Raw genomic sequence first — 18740 nt, 5'->3', positions numbered from 1 at the left:
GTGAGAGACCGTGTGTGAGAGAGAAACTGAATGTGATGGACACACTGTGTGGGAGAGCGAGAAACACAGAGGGTGAGACTGAGGCTTTGTGTGGAGGGGCAAAAGGGGCAGTGTATAAGCAGAACAATAACTTGGAGCCATTGAACTCCGACCAATACCCTCCTCCCACTCCCCAAAAAGCAGGATAATAATCATTGGCACAGAGCCTTTCATGTCAGTAGGACATGAATCTACATCAAAATGAACGTAAGGCCAAAATCTAATTCAATCAACATTCTGTTAACTTACACAGCGTCACAACCCGTCCCACACGTGGCTCACAGAAAAGAAGCCAAGTATGTGTGGGGCACCTCTGTCGGTAGTTATCTGCAGTTCTGCGTCCACAAATTGTGTAGTCAATTAACTTTACATTATGTTCTGAGAAGCACTTTGAGTCGTCTCAACGATCTGATAAGGCGTTACAACAAATGCAAGGATTATTGTTATTTTTAACTGTAGCTTTGCTTCCGTCTTTGCAACTGGCTCCCTCTATACTGTCTCTTTCAAACGTTAAGGTTTGCCACTGCGAGGCGAAGGGAATCTGAACATAAACGATAGGAGGAGTCGCAATACATCTCCAGCAATGAACAAAGACAAAGTATTGACGCGGGGATAAGAGTCAACCTCTCAAGTGAACAAACGTTTATCCACCAGACGCTGACTTTAGACGATTTCTGGTTGCAATTCATCCAGATATATTGACGTGAATCGAAGTGAGTCGAGAATGAAGCAGATTTTCAGCACAACGTATATTATTTGGAATTTAACAATTAAGTTTTTGTGTAAGTAGTGTACGAATTTGGATAAACAAATTCTTTTTCACCTGCTAAATAATTACAGCTTATCGCGGCAGACACTTTCCTAATTCCTTTGCAAGTGTGTTCATTTCTGCTTTCTTTCCAGGTGTCTTGGCTGAAATTGGTGTTTCACAGTCACCTCAGGCCGTGACAGGGAATGAAAATGGAAACGTATCTATGGAGTGCAACACCACTGTGTCCGACCCAACCTTTCATTGGTACACGCAACATGGAAACGGCTCCATCCGGTTCTTGGTTTTGGGAACAAGAGAGATCGATGTGAAGGACAGGCTAAGAGGCTAAGAGCTTTGGCTAATACAAGACAGAGAAACTGCACTCTAAGAATCCAAGACTTGCGAGTGTCAAACACCGCCACTTACTTCTGTGCGGCGAGCACAGTGCTCCGTGTCTAAGAGGGACCTGTACAAAAGCATTCTATGTTTACTGCAGCTCAATGGTTAGAACATTTGCCTCGCGAGCGAGGTCATTGGGTTCAATACGGGCAGGTTAAAATGTTGGTCAAGTTTCGTTACTCCACATGCGTCTCTTTATCCAGCAGTAAGTCGGAATATGGTTGTTGGTTGATTGACGGATCGCTTTTCCGATGGTAATAATTCCTATATATAGAGAAAAAATTTCAATCCACAACTGTTTCAATCCACATTTGCTGCGCGCAAATGGCTGTGATATCTTGCCCATAACACAAGCAGTCAATTCACTCCACGGTACAGACTACCAAATGCTATGTATCATCGAATACGTGATAAAGCACTATATTAAATACGAAGTTTATTATTACTTTTATTGGTTTACTGAGCCGGACATAGGAACCCGTTTGACAGTAGTTTGGATGATCTCTTTTTCGGGTGTAATAATCCATCAACAAAATGGATCACTCGATCAAAGACTGTTTGTGAGACGCTGCAGTATGAACTTGGCTGCCAGGTGTTGTTCACAAAATACACTGTCGATGCACTTTACACGGTACCCTCTGAAGACCGTACAGTCGACTCGGACAAGTGATAAATCGTTATGTTATTTACAAGCGCTTTTACTGTAACTCAAAGATGGGTTTGGATAATCATATGCATGGAAATGGTTTCCACATATGTCAGACACCAGTTTAACAAAAATATATGATTATGTATGAAGGATCATTCCGCGAAATAAATCGCACAACACAGTAACTGGCAGAAAGTATCCAGCCGCCTGCACACACTCAGGGGCTTCCACTTAATACAACGTCCGACCTCGTTTTAACCATCTATATCACAATAATTCTTGACATTTGATACCACGCTTCATCTCGTCTCCGCGATGCCTCACAGCACTGCAGATAATACAGTATAATGTGTCGTGACTGTGAATTTTATGGGCGAAACTCGGGAACCAATTTCACACAACAGTCGCGGTTCAGCGAAAATCGTTTGAGAAGTTGTTATCCCCGTTAACCGGACTAGTTTTTCAAATGTGCGCACCGCATCTTGCACTCTTTGTGAGACAAACCTACGTGCACATGGGCTGCCGCATTTAGTCCACAAAATAAACAGTCACTACAGTTTAATGCATAAATTGAGAAGCGCTATGAGACGTCGCAGTAACGTGAGAAGGAACTACATCAAATGCACTGATTATTGTCACTACAGAAGCAGAGATGTGCAAAATTTGCAGCTTGTGAAGGGACGGGAGGGATTACCTGCCAAAGGTCAGTTGGCATAACCAAGCTTGGACATGAGTAATGGAAAAAAATTAATATTTACATGATCAGAATGTATCCCAACAGAGATTTACCTGCCCCTAGTCTTGTTTCTTGGCCAGTCTCCGCCTCGTGACATGAAAAGTTAACTAATCAGGATGAGTCCTTCAAGGGAACACAAAAGTGGAACTCATGTACAAGCATTGGAGGAACTTAAGGAGGGTGTAACTTGCTCCATGTGTCAGAAACTCGGCTCCACAGAGACACGTCAGTGATGGAAGAGAACCAATGGAGAATCGAGATGGCAGCGCAGAGAAGATGACGAGCAACGAGAAAGGCACAAGGTTTGTACGTGACCCTCAGTCCTGCTCCTTCACAGGATATGGCAACTTTGTATATCATTTCTTATTCAGCTCATCACTGTATATTACTTGCTCCTCCAGCCAACATTCTCCAACTACGCCTTCAACGCTCTCTCAACGCCCGTTGCCATTAAATACATATGACAATGTATATCTTCGTGGCAGCTGCCATCGTTATCTTGTCAGGTAAGCCATCATCTCAATCAACAAGTCTGTATCCCGCAAATATTGTCCAACGCCTATTTTATTGTATGAGATAAGCAAAACACTACAGGACTTGTGCGGTTACAGCGTCCTGTAGCTCAGTTGATATAGCACTCGCATAGCAAGAGAGAGGACCTGGGTTTGATTCGTGGTCAGGGTGAAACCTCAGGTGAATTTGGTTACTACGAACACACGACTCTGTTTCAATAGCTGTAGGAATCCGTTGTAAGTGAATTTGCGAATGGATTTTCATGGTAGGAGAATCCCTACGATTTTCTTCACGATTCATTCAATCAAACCAAGACTGCTTGTGTGCTATTGCATAAATGGGTGCTGCATTGTCCCAAGAAATACAATTAATGTGTTTTCCGTGAAGTAATTTTTAATGTTTCGAAGACACGATGAGTCGTTGTATCACATAGAGGTAATAGTATTATTATTAACGTTCTTATTGTATTGAACGCTGATTTCTGTCTTGTTCCCAGGATATTGTGGAGGAGATTCTGTGACACAGCTCCAATCTGCTGTGACAGTGAATGAAGGAGAGGCTGTTTATCTGCAGTGTAACTACACAGCTACAAGCGGCAGCGATACATATCTGTTCTGGTACCGTCATTATGCCAATAAAGCTCCAGAATATATCCTTAATGCGTACATCAGAAATAACAAGCAGCAACATGCAGACTTTGCAAAAGAACGTTTCTCAACGAATGTGTCTCAAGCGGAGACAACGGTTCACATGAATATACTACAAGTGAGAGTTATAGACTCCGCGGGGTATTACTGTGCACTGAGCCCCACAGTGGCACAGATGAGCGATTCCTCCCTACAAAAACTGCCATGTGGCGTCCTGTAGCTCAGTGGAGAGAGGATTTGCCTCGCATTATGCACGTTTCCGTATTCCACACGCACGAAAATCTGTTTGCCGAGCAGTAAAAGTAGGAACCCGGTTGTTGTTCTATTGGCGAATCGATTTTCGAGGCGTAATAATTCCTACAAAATAATAATATTAATAATAAATTGCACACTCTATCCAGTGAAACACTATGTGATCAATTGGCTGCTGTGTTTCAACCACCAAATATACAGTTAATTAGTATACAGCCTATTCTGTGAAGCGATTTTAAGTGTTTCGATTGCGAGAAATGGCGCTTTATCAAATGCACGAATGCAATGCATTTTACTGTTACTATTGTTAAATATAACAATGCTATATTCACATAAATAACTTCAAAAGTCCAGCTTTCTTGGCATCCTCGCCACGCGTGCATGTGCTTATGTGATGTTTCAATAAGAAGAAAAACATCAAAAATTACCGCTTGAATTTACACACACTACTCACAACCGGGAAAGATAAGATTGGCTGTGAACTGTTTGCTATCAAATGTCTCCAACTGTACACGTGCTTTAGCTACAAACGACCAGCAGATGGCGAACCAAAAACCATCATAACATGAGCTGCAACTTACATAAATTGTCATGTTCTTCCTCTGTAACTAGTTGACTTGTCAGCGATAACAGGTGCTTCCTGTTACAGGTGACATAGTTCCCTCATATACACTGGTGATGGTACAACTGTAGTTTACAAAGATTTGTCTGCCACGTGGCTTTAGTTTGCTCAAGAAGCAATAAAAATGGCATCATTTATATTTTATTGTCTTTCTCCCAAGTAAGCAGCCGCACGTAAATATTTCTCATTTCGGTAACAAATGTGCTTGATTTTGTTAATACCAATATGGTCATTGTTTTGGTTAAAATACAGAAGAAAACTCAAGCTCACTTTGTTCAATTTAATTTAGGTATCTTAGTTGGCAGATTCCTTACTGTGATTCAACAACAACAGCAACAACAAGATTCCACTTATTGAGCGCCTTTCACGTCGGGAGTACGTCCCAAGGCGCTGATTCAATGCTCAACATTAAATTTCCTTTTTTTTAATGTGGCGTTCAATACCTACAATATATATCAAATTAAACCGCACATTAAATGTCCGTTTGTTCAATGTGGCGTTCAATACGTACAACTTACATCAAATAAAACCGCACATTAAATGTCCCTTTGTTTAATGTGCAGTTGGATAGATACGATTTGCACCTATTGAAACTGAGCATTAAATGTCCCTTTGTTTAATGTGCAATTAATGTCCCCCCTCTCCTCCCCCCGCTCCACGACGTCCTCACTCCCCAATCCACCACTAGGCGCCTCCGCTCGTCTGGCACCGGCCTCCACCTTGTCCCCCCCGCCATCCGCTCCACCATTGGCGGTCGCCCTTTCAGCCACTGATACCCCGAAAATCTGGAACTCTCTCCCTCAATCTTCCCGCATTGACCCTTTCCCCCTTTTCAAGTCCCGCCTGAAAATCTTCCCTTCCGACCGTGTCACCTCCCACCCTCCCCGAAGCGGTCAAACTCCACCACTGTTAAGCGCTCTGAGACGCTGCACTGCGTGGAGGTGGCGGTTGTTGAAAAGACGCAATTTGCTCAAGTGTAACGGCGCATTAAAGGTCTCCAGAGGGTAGGGTTCACTGCCCCCCTCCCCCCAACCAGAACTTGTGGAGTCCTGTAGTCCTGTAGCTCAGTGGTTAGAGCACACGCTTTGCAATTGAGAGACCTGAGATCAATTCCAGGCAGAGGGCCAAACCTTGGGCAAGTTTCCTTACTCCACACAGAGCCTAATACAACAACAACAACAAGATTCCATTTATAAAGCGCCTCTCACGTCAGGAGGACGTCCCAAGGCGCTGCACAGTTGGGTCATGACCCGAGCAGGGGGGAAATGGTCAGGGTGAGGGGAGGGAAGGGAGGGAGCGAGGAGGGGGAAGAGTGTCGAGAGTGGAGCTGAAGACTCGGTCAAAGAGAATAATAATCCCTCCAAAAAAAAAAACCAAACAAAAATGATGGTCATTTCCAACAGACGAATGTTTGTGGGACATTGCTGTGCGCAATTGACTGCCGCGTTCTCCCACAAATATACAGTCAATTCATTCGACAGTGCGTTCTGTGAAGCGCTTTGGGACGTCCTGCCGACGTGAAAAGCGCTATATCAAATGCGAGGATTATTATTATTATTATTGTTGCTGTTGTTGTTAATGCAGAAGCCGCGCCGTACAACATGGCGGCCCAGCGGAGAGCGGTGCCGTACGGCGCCGTACGTGCCGACGTCACCGCGCGGGCGGGACTCCCGGCCCTGCGTCATTGCGTCTTCGCACGCGGCGGCCGTCAGCGGCGGCTCCGGATACGGAGAGAGAGAGAGAGAGAGATACCGTGAGGGATAGAGAGAGAAGGAGAGAGAGACGGTGAGGGACAGAGAGAGTGAGAGAGAAGGAGAGAGAGACGGTGAGGGACAGAGAGAGATGGAGAGAGAGACGGTGAGGGACAGAGAGAGAGAGAGAGTCGGTGAGGGACAGAGAGAGAGAGAGAGAGGAGAGGGAGACGGTGAGGGACAGAGAGAGAGAGAGAGGAGAGAGAGACGGTGAGGGACAGAGAGAGAGAGAGAGGAGAGAGAGGAGAGGGAGAGAGACGGTGAGGGACAGAGAGAGAGAGAAGGAGAGAGAGAAGGAGAGAGAGACGGTGAGGGACAGAGAGAGAGAGAGAGAGAGAGAGGGTAAGGGAAAGAGAGAGAGAGAGAAAGAGAGAAGGAGAGAGAGACGGTGAGGGACAGAGAGAGAGAGAGAGAGAGGAGAGAGACGGGGGAGAGAGAGCGAAGGAGAGAGAGACCGTGAGGGAGGGCGAGAGAGAGAAGGAGAGAGAGACAGTGAGTGAGAGAGAGGGAGAAGGAGAGACAGTGACGATGAGGGACACAGAGAGAGAGAGAGACGGTGAGTGTGAGAGAGACGGTGAGTGTGAGAGAGACGGTGAGTGTGAGAGAGACGGTGAGTGGGAGAGAGATGGTGAGTGTGAGAGAGACGGTGAGTGTGAGAGAGACGGTGAGTGAGAGAGACGGTGAGTGGAGAGAGACGGTGAGTGTGAGAGAGACGGTGAGTGAGAGAGACGGTGAGTGAGAGAGACGGTGAGTGTGAGAGAGACGGTGAGGGACAGTGAGAGTGAGAGGAGAGAAGGAGAGTGAGACGGTGAGGAGGAGGAAGAGAGAGACGGTGTGGGACAGAGAGAGTGAGAGAGACAGAAGGTGAGAGAGACGTTTAGGGAGAGAGAGAGCAGAAAGAGACGGTGAGGGACAGAGTGAGCGAGAGAAGGAGAGTGAGTCGGTGAGGGAAAGAGTGAGAGAGAAGGAGAGTGAGACGGTGAGGGAGAGAGATAGAGAGGAGAGAGCGACGGTGAGGGACAGAGAGAAAGAGAGAGAGAGACGGTGATGGACAGAGAGAGAGATAGAAGGAGAGAGCGACGGTGAGGGACAGAGAGAGTGAGAGATAGAAGGAGAGTGAGACGGTGAGAGAGAGAAGGAGAGTGAGACGGTGAGGGAGAGGAGAGAGAGACGGTGAGGGACAGAGAGAGAGAGAAGGAGAGAGAGACGGTGAGGGATAGATAGAGAGAGAGAGAGGAGACAGAGACGGTGAGGGAGAGAAATAGAGGAGAGGCGTTGAGGCACAGAGAGAGAGAGACGGTGAGGGACAAAGAGAGAGGGAGATAAGGAGAGAGAGACGGAGATGGAGAGAGAAAGGAGAGAGAGACGGTGAGAGAGAGAAGGAGTGTGAGACGGTGAGGGAGAGGAGAGAGAGACGGTGAGGGACAGAGAGAGAGAGAAGGAGAGAGAGAGGGAGAGGGATAGAGAGAGAGAGAGAGAGAGAAGGAGACAGAGACGGTGAGGGAGAGAGATAGATGAGAGGCGTTGAGGCACAGAGAGTGAGAGAGACGGTGAGGGACTAAGAGAGAGGGAGAAAAGGAGAGAGAGAGGGAGAGGAGAGAGAGAGAGAGAGAGACGGTGAGAGAGAAGAGAGAGAGAGAGAGAGAGAGAGAGAGAGAGAGAGAGGAGAGAGAGAGAGAGAGAGAGAGAGAAGGAGAGAGAGAGGAGAGAGGAGAGAGAGAGAAGGAGAGAGAGACGAGGGGCAAAGAGAGAGGGAGATAAGGAGAGAGAGACGGAGAGGAGAGAGAGAGAGAGGAGAGAGAGGAGAGAGAGAGAGAGAGAGAGAGGAGAGAGAAAGAGAGACGGTGAGGGACAGAGAGAGAGAGAGGAGAGAGAGACGGTGAGGGAGAGAGAGAGAGAGAAGGAGAGAGAGAGGAGAGAGAGAGGAGAGGAGAGAGAGAGAGAGAAGGAGAGAGAGAGAAGGAGAGAGAGAGAGAGAGAGAGAGAGAGAGAAGGAGAGAGAGACGGTGAGGGACAGAGAGAGAGAGAGAGATAAGGAGAGAGAGACGGGGGAGAGAGAGCGAAGGAGAGAGAGACCGTGAGGGAGGGCGAGAGAGTGAAGGAGAGAGAGACAGTGAGTGAGAGAGAGGGAGAAGGAGAGACAGTGACGATGAGGGACACAGAGAGAGAGAGAGACGGTGAGGGAGAGAGAGAGAGCAGGGGAGAGACGGTGAGGAAGAGAAGGAGGTGAGAGAGACGGTGAGGGACAGAGAGAGAGAGAGAGAGAGAGACGGTGAGGGACAGAGAGAGAGAGAGAGACGGTGAGCGACAGAGAGAGAGAGAGATGGTGAGGGACAGAGAGAGTGAGAGAGAGAGAAGGAGAGTGAGACGGTGAGGGAGAGAAGGAGAGAGAGACGGTGAGGGACAAAGAGAGTGAGAGAGAGAGAAGGTGAGAGAGACGGTGAGGGAGAGAGAGAGGAGAGAGAGACGGCGAGGGACAGAGTGAGCGAGAGTGAGTCGGTGAGGGAAAGAGTGAGAGAGAAGGAGAGTGAGACGGTGAGGGAGAGAGATAGAGAGGAGAGAGCGACGGTGAGGGACAGAGAGAGAGAGAGAGACGGTGAGGGACAGAGAGAGAGATAGAAGGAGAGAGCGACGGTGAGGGACAGAGAGAGTGAGAGATAGAAGGAGAGTGAGACGGTGAGAGAGAGAAGGAGAGTGAGACGCTGAGGGAGAGGAGAGAGAGACGGTGAGGGACAGAGAGAGAGAGAAGGAGAGAGAGACGGTGAGGAATAGATAGAGAGAGAGAGAGAGAGAGAGAGAGAGAGAGAGAGATGGAGACAGAGACGGTGAGGGAGAGAGATAGAGGAGAGGCGTTGAGGCACAGAGAGAGAGAGACGGTGAGGGACAAAGAGAGAGGGAAATAAGGAGAGAGATACGATGAGGGAGGGAGAGAGAGAGACGGTGAGGGAAAAAGAGAGAGGGAGATAAGGAGAGAGAGACGGAGATGGAGAGAGAAAGGAGAGAGAGACGGTGAGAGAGAAGGAGTGTGAGACGGTGAGGGAGAGGAGAGAGAGACGGTGAGGGACAGGGAGAGAGAGAAGGAGAGAGAGACGGTGAGGGATAGAGGGAGAGAGAGAGAGAAGGAGACAGAGACGGTGAGGGAGAGAGATAGAGGAGAGGCGTTGAGGCACAGAGAGAGAGAGAGACGGTGAGGGACAAAGAGAGAGGGAGAAAAGGAGAGACAGACGGAGAGGGAGAGAGAGAGGAGAGAGAGACGGTGGGGGATAGAGAGAGAGAGAGAGAGAGAGAGAGAGAGAGAGAGAGAAGGAGAGAGAGAGGGAGGAGGGAGAGAGAGAAGGAGAGAGAGACGGTGAGGGACAAAGAGAGAGGGAGATAAGGAGAGAGAGACGGAGAGGGAGAGAGAAAGGAGAGAGAGACGGTAAGGGATAGAGAGAGAGAGAGAATGAGAGAGAGAGAGAATGAGAGAGAGACGGTGAGGGAGGAAGAGAGAGAGAGAAGGAGAGCGAGACGGTGAGGGAGAAAGAGAGAGGGAGATAAGGAGAGAGAGACGGAGAGGGAGAGAGAGAAGGAGAGAGAGACGGTGAGGGATAGAGAGAGAGAGAGAGAGAAGGACAGAGAGATGGGGCGCAAGTGCAGATGATTGACGGGACGGAGGGCCAATCACAGTGCAGTTTGTGACGGTCGCACCAATAGGGCTGTGGCTGAAGGGGCGGGGCTTGAGGTGGACCAATGGTGAGCCAGTGGGCGGGGTCAGAGCAATGTGTGAGGGGTATTATTGGGTGTGAGGGGTACCAATGGGTTTGTGGAATACAAGTAGGTATGGGGTAAAATGGGTGTGATGGGTACAATGGGTGTGGGGTCCTAATGGGAGTGTGGTGTACTAATGGGTGTGTGGGGTACTAATGGTGTTTGGGGTACTAATGGTGTGTGGGGTACTAATGGTGTGTGGGGTACCAATGGTTGTGTGGGGTACTGACGGTGTGTGGGGGGTATTGATGGGCTGCTAGAGGTATTGATTGAGTGTTATATTCATGCGGTGTGGGGTATTAATGGAGTGTTTGAGGTATTAATGAGCTGTGCTTGGTACTAGTTGTCTGTTTAGGGTATTAATGATTTGTGTAGGTTATTAAGGGACGGTGTGGGATATTAATGGGCTGTGGGGGGTATTAATGGGCCGTGGGGATATTGATGGGCTGTGAGTGGTATTAATGGGCTGTGGGGGCTATTAATGAGCTGTGGGGTGTATTACTGGGCTGTGGGGGGTATTACTAGGCTGCTGGGGTATTACTGGGCTTTGTCTGGGATTAATGGACTGTATGGGGGATTACTAGACTATGTGGAACAACAACAACAACAAGATTCCATTTATAGAGCGCCTTTCACGTCGGGAGGACGTCCCAAGGCGCTGGATAGTTGGGTCAGGAACCGAGCCTTGTGGGGAAATGGTCAGGGTGAGGGGAGGGAATGGAGGGAGCGAGGAGTGGGGAAATGGTCAGGGTGTGGGGAGGGAAGGGAGGGAGCGAGGATGGGTTAGAGAGTCGAGAGTGGAGGTGAAGACACGGACAAAGAGAAAGGTCTTGAGACCGGCCTTGAAGGAGGAAAGGGAGGAAGCGGCGAAGGGATGGAGTTCCAGAGCCTCGGGGCTGAGAGGCTGAAGGCCACCGATAGTAGGGCGGTTGGGGGGGGGGATGTGGAGCAGACCGGAGTCAGAGGAACGGAGGGTACGGGCAGGTTGGAGGATAGTAGGTCGGAGTGGTAGGAAGGAGCAAGTCCGTGATTGGCCTTGTAGGCGAGGATGAGGATCTTGAACTCGATCCTCTGGGGATGGGGAGCCAGTGCAGGGGAGCGTGGGTGGGAGTGATGTGGTCCCGAAGCCTGGTGTGGGACAGTACACGAAATGCAGAGTTCTAAATGACCTGCAGTGTGGAGGGAGACAGTTCCCATAGTCCAGCCTTGAGGTGACAAAGGCGTGGACCAGAGTTTCAGCCGCGTGAGGTGTGAGGTAGTGCCATAGACTGGCGATATTCCGGAGGTGATGGAAGGCGGTGCCAGTTGTGGCGCGGAAATGACGGAGAAAGGACAGCTCAGGGTCGAACAGAACCCCGAGGTATCTGATGGCTTTAAGAGGTGGAGAGTGCAGCCTTGGATGTTGATGCTGTCAGCGCCTGAGGTGCAAGTTGAGCTGAAGAAATTTGTCTCTCGTCCAGGACTCGATGTCGGACAGGCAGCTGTCAGGACATCGGGTGTCGTGGATTCAGGGTAGAGGAGGAAAGGTAGAGTTGGATGTCATCCGCATACATGTGGAAGTTAACCCCATGTCTGCGGATGATGGCACCACAGAGGAAGCATATAGAAGGTGAAGGGGAGGGGACCGAGGACAGAGCCCTGAGGGACACCGCACGAGACAGTGCGGGGATGGAGTAAAAAGACGTTCTTGGAAACAAAGTGAAGACGGTAGGAGAGGTACGACCTAAACCACTCAAGGACAGGGCCTTGAAGGTTGAGGTGGAAGTATAAGCGATGGAGGAGGATAGTGTGGTCGACCGTGTCGAATGCTGCCGATAGGTCGAGGAGGACGACCAGGCAGAGGGAGCCCTGGTCGCAGGCGGTCAAGATGTCATTGGTGACCTTGACCAGGGCAGTTTCTGTGCTATCGGTAGCACGGAAAACCGACTGAAGGGGCTCGAATAATGAATGGGTGGAGAAGAAAGTGCGGAGCTGTGAGGCGACAACTCGTTCCAGGACCTTGGACAGGAAGGGAAGGTTGGATATGGCCCGGTAGCTTGATAGCTGGGACGCATCAAGGGAGAGTTTTTTCAAGTTGGGAGTAATGGTGGCAGTTTTCAAGGGAATGGGAACAGAGCCAGAGGAGAGGGACAGGTTGACGATGTCTGCGATACGTAGGGCAAGGAGGTGGAGCTGGTAGATAAGGCGTGGAGTGGGGATGGGGTCAAGCGAGCACGTGGTCGGTTTCAGGGATAGGATGAACTTGGTGACAGAGAGTGGGGAAACGGGTACGAAATTGTGTAGAGGAGGATGGGTAGGAGTCGGAGTGTGGGAGGAAGGGTGTAAGTGGGTGTGTGGATGTTGGAGGGGAAGTGAATGCGGAGCGAATGGCCTTGATATTGGAATCAAGGAAATCCGGCATCTCCAAAGAGTGAATGTTGGAGGAGATGACCTGCGCGGGGTGGCGGGGGGGACGAAGGATTCGGGATGTCGCAGAATACAGTAGCCTGGGGTTGTTCTTCGCCTCCAAGATTATCCTGGAGTAGAAGGACGACTTGACCGAGGCTGGAGTGGAGCGGTAGATTTTGAGGAGGTGCAGCCAGATTTGTCGGTGGACCGTGAGGCCAGATTTGACGCAGGTGCGTTCAGCGGCCCGCACCTGGCTCTTCACTGAACGGAGGTGGGTAGCGACCCATGGGGAGGAGCGAGAGAAGGAGACAGTACGGGAGGTAATCGGGGCAAGAGTATCGAGTGTGGAGCAGAGGGTGTTGTGGAGGAGGGTGAGAGGAGAAGAGGGGTCAGTGAGTTATAAAGTGCCTCCAATGCTGAGGGTTGGGCTCTATGTGTGTGGTTGCGAGAGAGCGAAAGGCTACAATGTGCCGCCATTCGTGGAGTCCTGTATCTCAGTGGTTAGAGCACTCCCTTTGCAAGCGACAGACCTGAGATCAATTCCAGGCAGAGGGCGAAGCCTTGGGCAAGTTTCCTTACTCCACACAGAGCCTAATAATAATCCCTCCAAAACCAAGAACAATAACAAATTGGTCATTTTTAATCCACGACTGTTTGTGGGACATTGCTGTGCGCAATTGGCTGCCACGTTCGCCCACAAAAATCCAGTCGATTCACTTTACAGTGTGTTCTGTGAAGCGCTTTGTACGTACTCCCGACGTGAAAGGCGCTATATCAAATGCAAGGATTATTATTATTATTATTATTATTATTACTGAGAATGGCGCTATGCGCGTTTGTGTCGATTTGTGAGTGAGGCTCTGATTGATCCCACTGCTGAACCTATTGCTTTGTGCGTGAGAATGATGCTGTAAAGTGCCCCCAGTCTGAGGGTGGCGCTGTACGTGTGCATGTATGTGTGCATGTGTGAATGTATGCATGTATGTATGTGTGTGTGTGTGTGTGTGTGTGTGTTAAAGAGTCTGCAATGTGCCCACAATGCTGAGGGCGGCGCAGTGTGTGTGTGAAATAGAGCGAAAGACGGCGGTGATATATCTCCAGCTTTGGGGTGGCTCTGTGTGTTTCTTTCTGTGTGTGTGAGAGAGAGGATATTATGTGCCCACAGTGCTGAGGGTGGCGCTGTGTGTCTGTGTCAAGCTGGAATATGCCCACAGTGCTGAGGCTTCCCTTTGTGTGATAGAGAAAATAATGAGAACCCAGTGCTGAGTATGTCGTTATGTGACTGTGTGTGTGATTGTGTGAGAGAGACTGCAGTGTGTCTCCAGTGCTGAGGATAGCGCTGTGTGTGTGCAAGCTGTAATATGCCCCCAGTGCTGAGAATGGCACTGTGTTTACTGAGTGTGTGTGTGAGAGAGAAATATACAGTCAATTCACGTTACCGTGTGTCCTGTGAAGCGCTTTGGGACGTCCTCCCGACGTGAAAAGCGCTGTATCAAATGCAAGGATTATTATTATTATAAATAGAAAGAGAGTGAGAGAGAGAGAGAGAGAGAGCGAAAGTGTGTGTAATGTGTCGCCAGTGATAAGGCTGACGCTGTGTATGGGAGCCTGTGTGTATTTGTGAGAGACGATCTGATGTGCAACTCGTGCTGCGGGTGGCCCTCTGTGTTTTTGCTTTTGTGTGTGTCTGTGTTTGTGTGTGTGTGTGAATCTGTTATATGTCCCCAGTGCTGAGAATGGCTCTATGTGTGTGCGGGAGAGAGGAAGAGAGAGAGCGAATGTACTGTGCCGCCAGTGCTAACGGTGGTGATGTGTATCTATGTCGGGATGTCTGTGTGAAAGAGGCTTCAATGTGTCCGAGTGCTGAGAATGACACAGTGTTTTCTGTGTGTCTGTGAGAGAGAGAGATTCTTATGTGCTCCGAGGCTGAGAGAAGCTCTTTATGTGCATATGTGTGTGTGTGAATTTATAATATTCCCGCAGTGCTGAGGTTGGCGCTGGTCTTGTTTGTGAATGTATGAGAGAAGCTGTAAAGTGCCACCAGTGCTGAAGGTGGCGGTGTATGTGTTTGAGAGAGAGAGAGAGAGAAGTGAGAGATAGAGGGAGAGAGATTATAATCTGTCCACAGTGATGAGTGTGTGTTTATGTGTGTGTGAGAGGTTTGTTGAGATTTCTGATCCCAATGTTAACTTGGTTCAGTTTATTTTAGAACGGTTTATCCTATGGGCTCCCGGTTTGATTAACCATTCACAATGTCTCGGGATACAATCAATTCTGTGGCAAGTATTGAGACTGAGGAACGCTCGGTATAGTTTACTACATTTTAATTTTAAATGACAGTTTTATCACTCAGTATTGTTCAGTTAAATAAAAGCTATTGTTTATAGTCGGTAAAAATGCCATAGGGAGTTACGTTCTATACACTCGTTTTAGTATTAGACAGATGATTCGTTTGTAACATACAACTCACACGAGTATTAAGCGCAGCACAACACAGTATATGGCTTTATTTAATGAAGTGTGTGCATCAAATTCACTTGATTTATGATGTTCGGATAACGTTTGATTAACAGTTATCAGGACGTGCATGGTAATTCGCTAAATTAATCAGAACAATATCACATTGGATGATAAGCTAATTCAGATACGAAAGCGCTCTGAGACGCCGTGCGGCGTGGAGGGCGCTATATAAATCCAAGTTGTAGTTGTTGAATGACCCAAGGGTATCCAATGGAAATATATGGAAGTATATTGCCCGGTTAGTGGTGATGGGCTGATAGTGATTCTCTCTCTCTTCCTTCTACTCTATCTCTCTCGGTAGCGACTCCTCGTCTGGGCAGCTATCATCTCACACGACTCTTCCACTTATCTCTTCTCAACTCTGGTATCGACGTGACAACGACGGATACAGTCTACAGCATCATTTGCCAGACGATCTGCTCTGCCTGTTGTCCCTCTGCTTTTGGGTCGTTAATAGGGTGTGTGGGATATTCAGTGGGTGTGTGTGCTGCTACTTGAGATGGTCGGGTATAAATGTGATGTGTGACTTATTGATGCAGTGTCTGGTATCAATGTGAGTGAAGTATTAATGGAGTCTGTCGTATTAATGTTTTTTAGTATTCCAATTGTATGTGTGAGGTTTAAAAGGGTGTGTGGGATATTATTCTGGGGTTAATGGTGTGTCGGGTGTTAACGTTGTTTGTGGTATGAGTGGGTTGTATGGTATTAATGGAGCTTGTTGTATTAATTCAGTATGTGGTATCAATGGTTTGTGTGGTATTAACGGGGATTGTGGGGTACTAATGCGGTATGTGTGGAACTTTTCGGGAGAGTGGCCTATTAAATGACTGTGGGTATTAATAGGGTCTGGTATATTAATGGTGTGTGGGTTGTTAACTGTTTGATTGTTACGAATGGAATTGCGGGGAATTAATGTGGTAAACATGAGGTGCAGGTTACTTATGTGGTGTGGGTTATTCATGGGGTGCGAGTACAAAGGGGGTGGGTTGTGTCAATGGAGTGTGGTGTATCAATAGTGCGTGTGTTTTTAATGGGCTCTGTGGTATTAAATAAATGTGTCTTATAAATCGGATTTGCGGTAATAACGGGGAGTGTTTGGAATTATTTTGGTTTGTGTGTGGCTATTGTTGGGGTGCATTTGGGTACTAATGTTGCGTATGAGGTATCAATATTGTGTGGGTTATTAATTGGGTGCGGGGTATCAATGAGGTGTAGCTTATTAACGGGTTGTGAAGCGTTGATTGAGTGTGTGATATTAAAGTAGTCCGTGGTAATAATGTGGTACGTGGTACCAATGGGGTGTTTGGGATCTCAGTGGGGTGTGGGGGTATTAATGAGGTGTCTGGCATATCAATGTGGTTTTGCGGTATTAATGGCGTTCATGGGGTATTATTGCTGAGCGGCGTATAAATGGTGTGTGGGATATTAATGGAGTATGTGGCAATGATAAAACAACAACAAGATTCCATTTATAGAGCGCCTTTCACGTCGGAGGACATCCCTGCAGTGTTAATTGAGCATTTGGGCTGCTGATGCGGTGTGTGGCCTATTAATGAGGTGTATTGGACAATACGCCGGTGTGGGGTTTGAATGGGGTGGAGATAATTAATAGGATGTGGTTTAGTAATGGATTGTGTGGTTTTAGATTGTGGCGTATTAATGGGGTCTATTGTCCCTTAACGTGTGTGGTTGGTACCAATGGGATCTGTGATATTAATGTGTTGTGGGAATGAATTGGGTGTGTGGAATATTAGTGGATTGTGTTTCAAAAAGGGATTTCGTGTATAAATGGGGTATGGGGTACCAATGTGTTTCGGGGTATTAACGGGGTAATTGTTAAGTGTTAAAGGGAGGTGTTGAAGGAGTGTGTTGCAATAATGATTTGTGGGGGATTCGTGGATCGTGGGGTATTAATTGGTTGTGGTTTATTAATGGGATGTATGGTGTTATTGTGCATTTTTGTATTAATGGTCTGTGTGGTATTGATTGTGTATTTGTTATTAATGGTGGTTAGGATATCAACGGGGTTTGTTGTGTTAATGCGGTGTGTGGTGTTAATGAATGTGTCGTAGTAATGGGGTTTTAACGGAGTTTGTGTTGTACTAGTGGGGCGTATGGGGTTTCACTGGTGTATGGGTGTAATTCCTTTATGGGCTATTGATAGTGTGAGAGGAATTAATGGCATGTGGTGTACTAAATGTATGCTTTTTATTGAAATGGTATGGGCTATTAATGGGCTGTGTTGGGTACTAATGTGGTCTGGATGTTTATGTGATATGGGTAGGCAATGAGATTTGACGTATTAGTTGTTTGTGTAAGATATTAATGGAGTGTGTAGAGTAATAATGGGCTGCGTGGGATACTAATGGGACATAATGGGATCTTAATGGTGCATGGGGTATTAGTGAGATGTTAGGTAATATTAGAGTAAGGGATATTAATGGGGTACGGTTCGTTAATGGACTGTGTGAAAATAAATGTTGTGGTGTATTAATGAGCTGTGTTGTGTATTAATGGGTTGTGTGTGGTATCAATATGATATGGATTATTAATGGGGTGTGTTGTTTATTATTGGTGTGTTCTGGAGTTTGTGGAATATTATTGAGGTTTGTGCAGCATTAATGGGCTGATTTGCGTATTAAGAAGGTATGGTTTTTCAGTGCGGTGTAGGTATCAATGGGAAGTGAGGTATCAGTGGGATATTATTCGAGAGTGGAATTAATGGGTTGTATAGCATTAATGAGTTGGTGGTATTAATGGGGTATACTATTAATGGAGAGTGTGTTATATTCTTGGATGTGGTGTATTAATGGCGTGTGAGGTATTAACGGAATTTGTGGTATAAATGTCGAATATTGTATTAATGGGCTCTATAGTGCTAATGGGTTGATTGAGGTATTAACCTGGTGTGTGGGCCATTACTGGGGTGTGTGAGGAACTAATAGACTTCATGGGGTTTTAATGGTTTATGGAGTAATGGTTTATGGAGTAATTGGGTGTGGGATATTAATGGGAAGTGGCGTGTTAATGGGGTAATCAGTTTAATAGAATTTTAATAATGGGCTGTGGGTTTTTAATGAAATGTGGAACATTAATGTTGTGTCGGATATCAATGGAGTTTGGGGTACTTATGTGTTTCGGGTTAGGTGATGAAGAGGTGTGTTGAATGGGTGTGTGGTATTAACGAGTTGTGAGGTATTAACGGGTCGAGGTGCGTTGATGTTTTGTGGGCTATTCATGAGAATTGGCGTACAAGTGGCGTATGGAGTCCAGTGGAGTTTTAATAATGGGCTCTGTGGTACTATTGGGACGCGTAATGTTAACAGAGTCTGCGGTATCATTGGGGTGAGTGTTACTAATTTTTGCATGTGCTAATAATGTGGTGTGTGGTACTAATATGATGCTTCGGATTTCAATACTTTTTGTGGGTTATTAATGGGATCTGTGTGTACTAATGGATTGTATGTGTTTCAATGTGGTGTATGGTGTTAATGTTATGGGGTATTTATCTGCTACATAGTGTTAATGCGGTTTGTTGTATGAATGGGATGTGTGCTATCAATGGAGTGTGTGTTATCAATTGGCTGTTTGGTTGTAATTTTTGTTTGTGGTAATAATGGGATGTGTGGTATTAATGTGTTGTTTGGGATTTTATTGGAGTATGCTGGTATTAATTGGATCTGTGTGTACTTTTGGGGTGTATGGGTATTAATGTGGTGTGTGATA

General features: G+C 47.2%; 1 protein-coding gene and 1 long non-coding RNA gene across 4 annotated transcripts in view; both read left to right on the top strand.

Moving 5' to 3' along the window:
* LOC121851744 overlaps positions 1-1633 on the top strand; it is a 2769-nt gene extending 1136 nt beyond the window's left edge. Inside the window, exons 2-3 of the long non-coding RNA XR_006085977.1 lie at positions 555-821; positions 943-1633. This is a non-coding gene — a long non-coding RNA (uncharacterized LOC121851744). The remainder of the gene's footprint in view (positions 1-554; positions 822-942) is intronic.
* Positions 1-18740, top strand: part of LOC103172721 (scavenger receptor cysteine-rich type 1 protein M130-like) — a 71996-nt gene that overhangs the window by 22330 nt on the left and 30926 nt on the right. The gene's annotated exons all lie outside the window — the stretch shown is intronic.

This window comes from Callorhinchus milii, unplaced genomic scaffold (assembly GCF_018977255.1).
Source record: "Callorhinchus milii isolate IMCB2004 unplaced genomic scaffold, IMCB_Cmil_1.0 Scaffold101, whole genome shotgun sequence".
Taxonomy (NCBI): domain Eukaryota; kingdom Metazoa; phylum Chordata; class Chondrichthyes; order Chimaeriformes; family Callorhinchidae; genus Callorhinchus; species Callorhinchus milii.
Note: the sequence above shows the minus strand (reverse complement) of the source record. Positions and strands in the feature narration are given on the sequence as shown.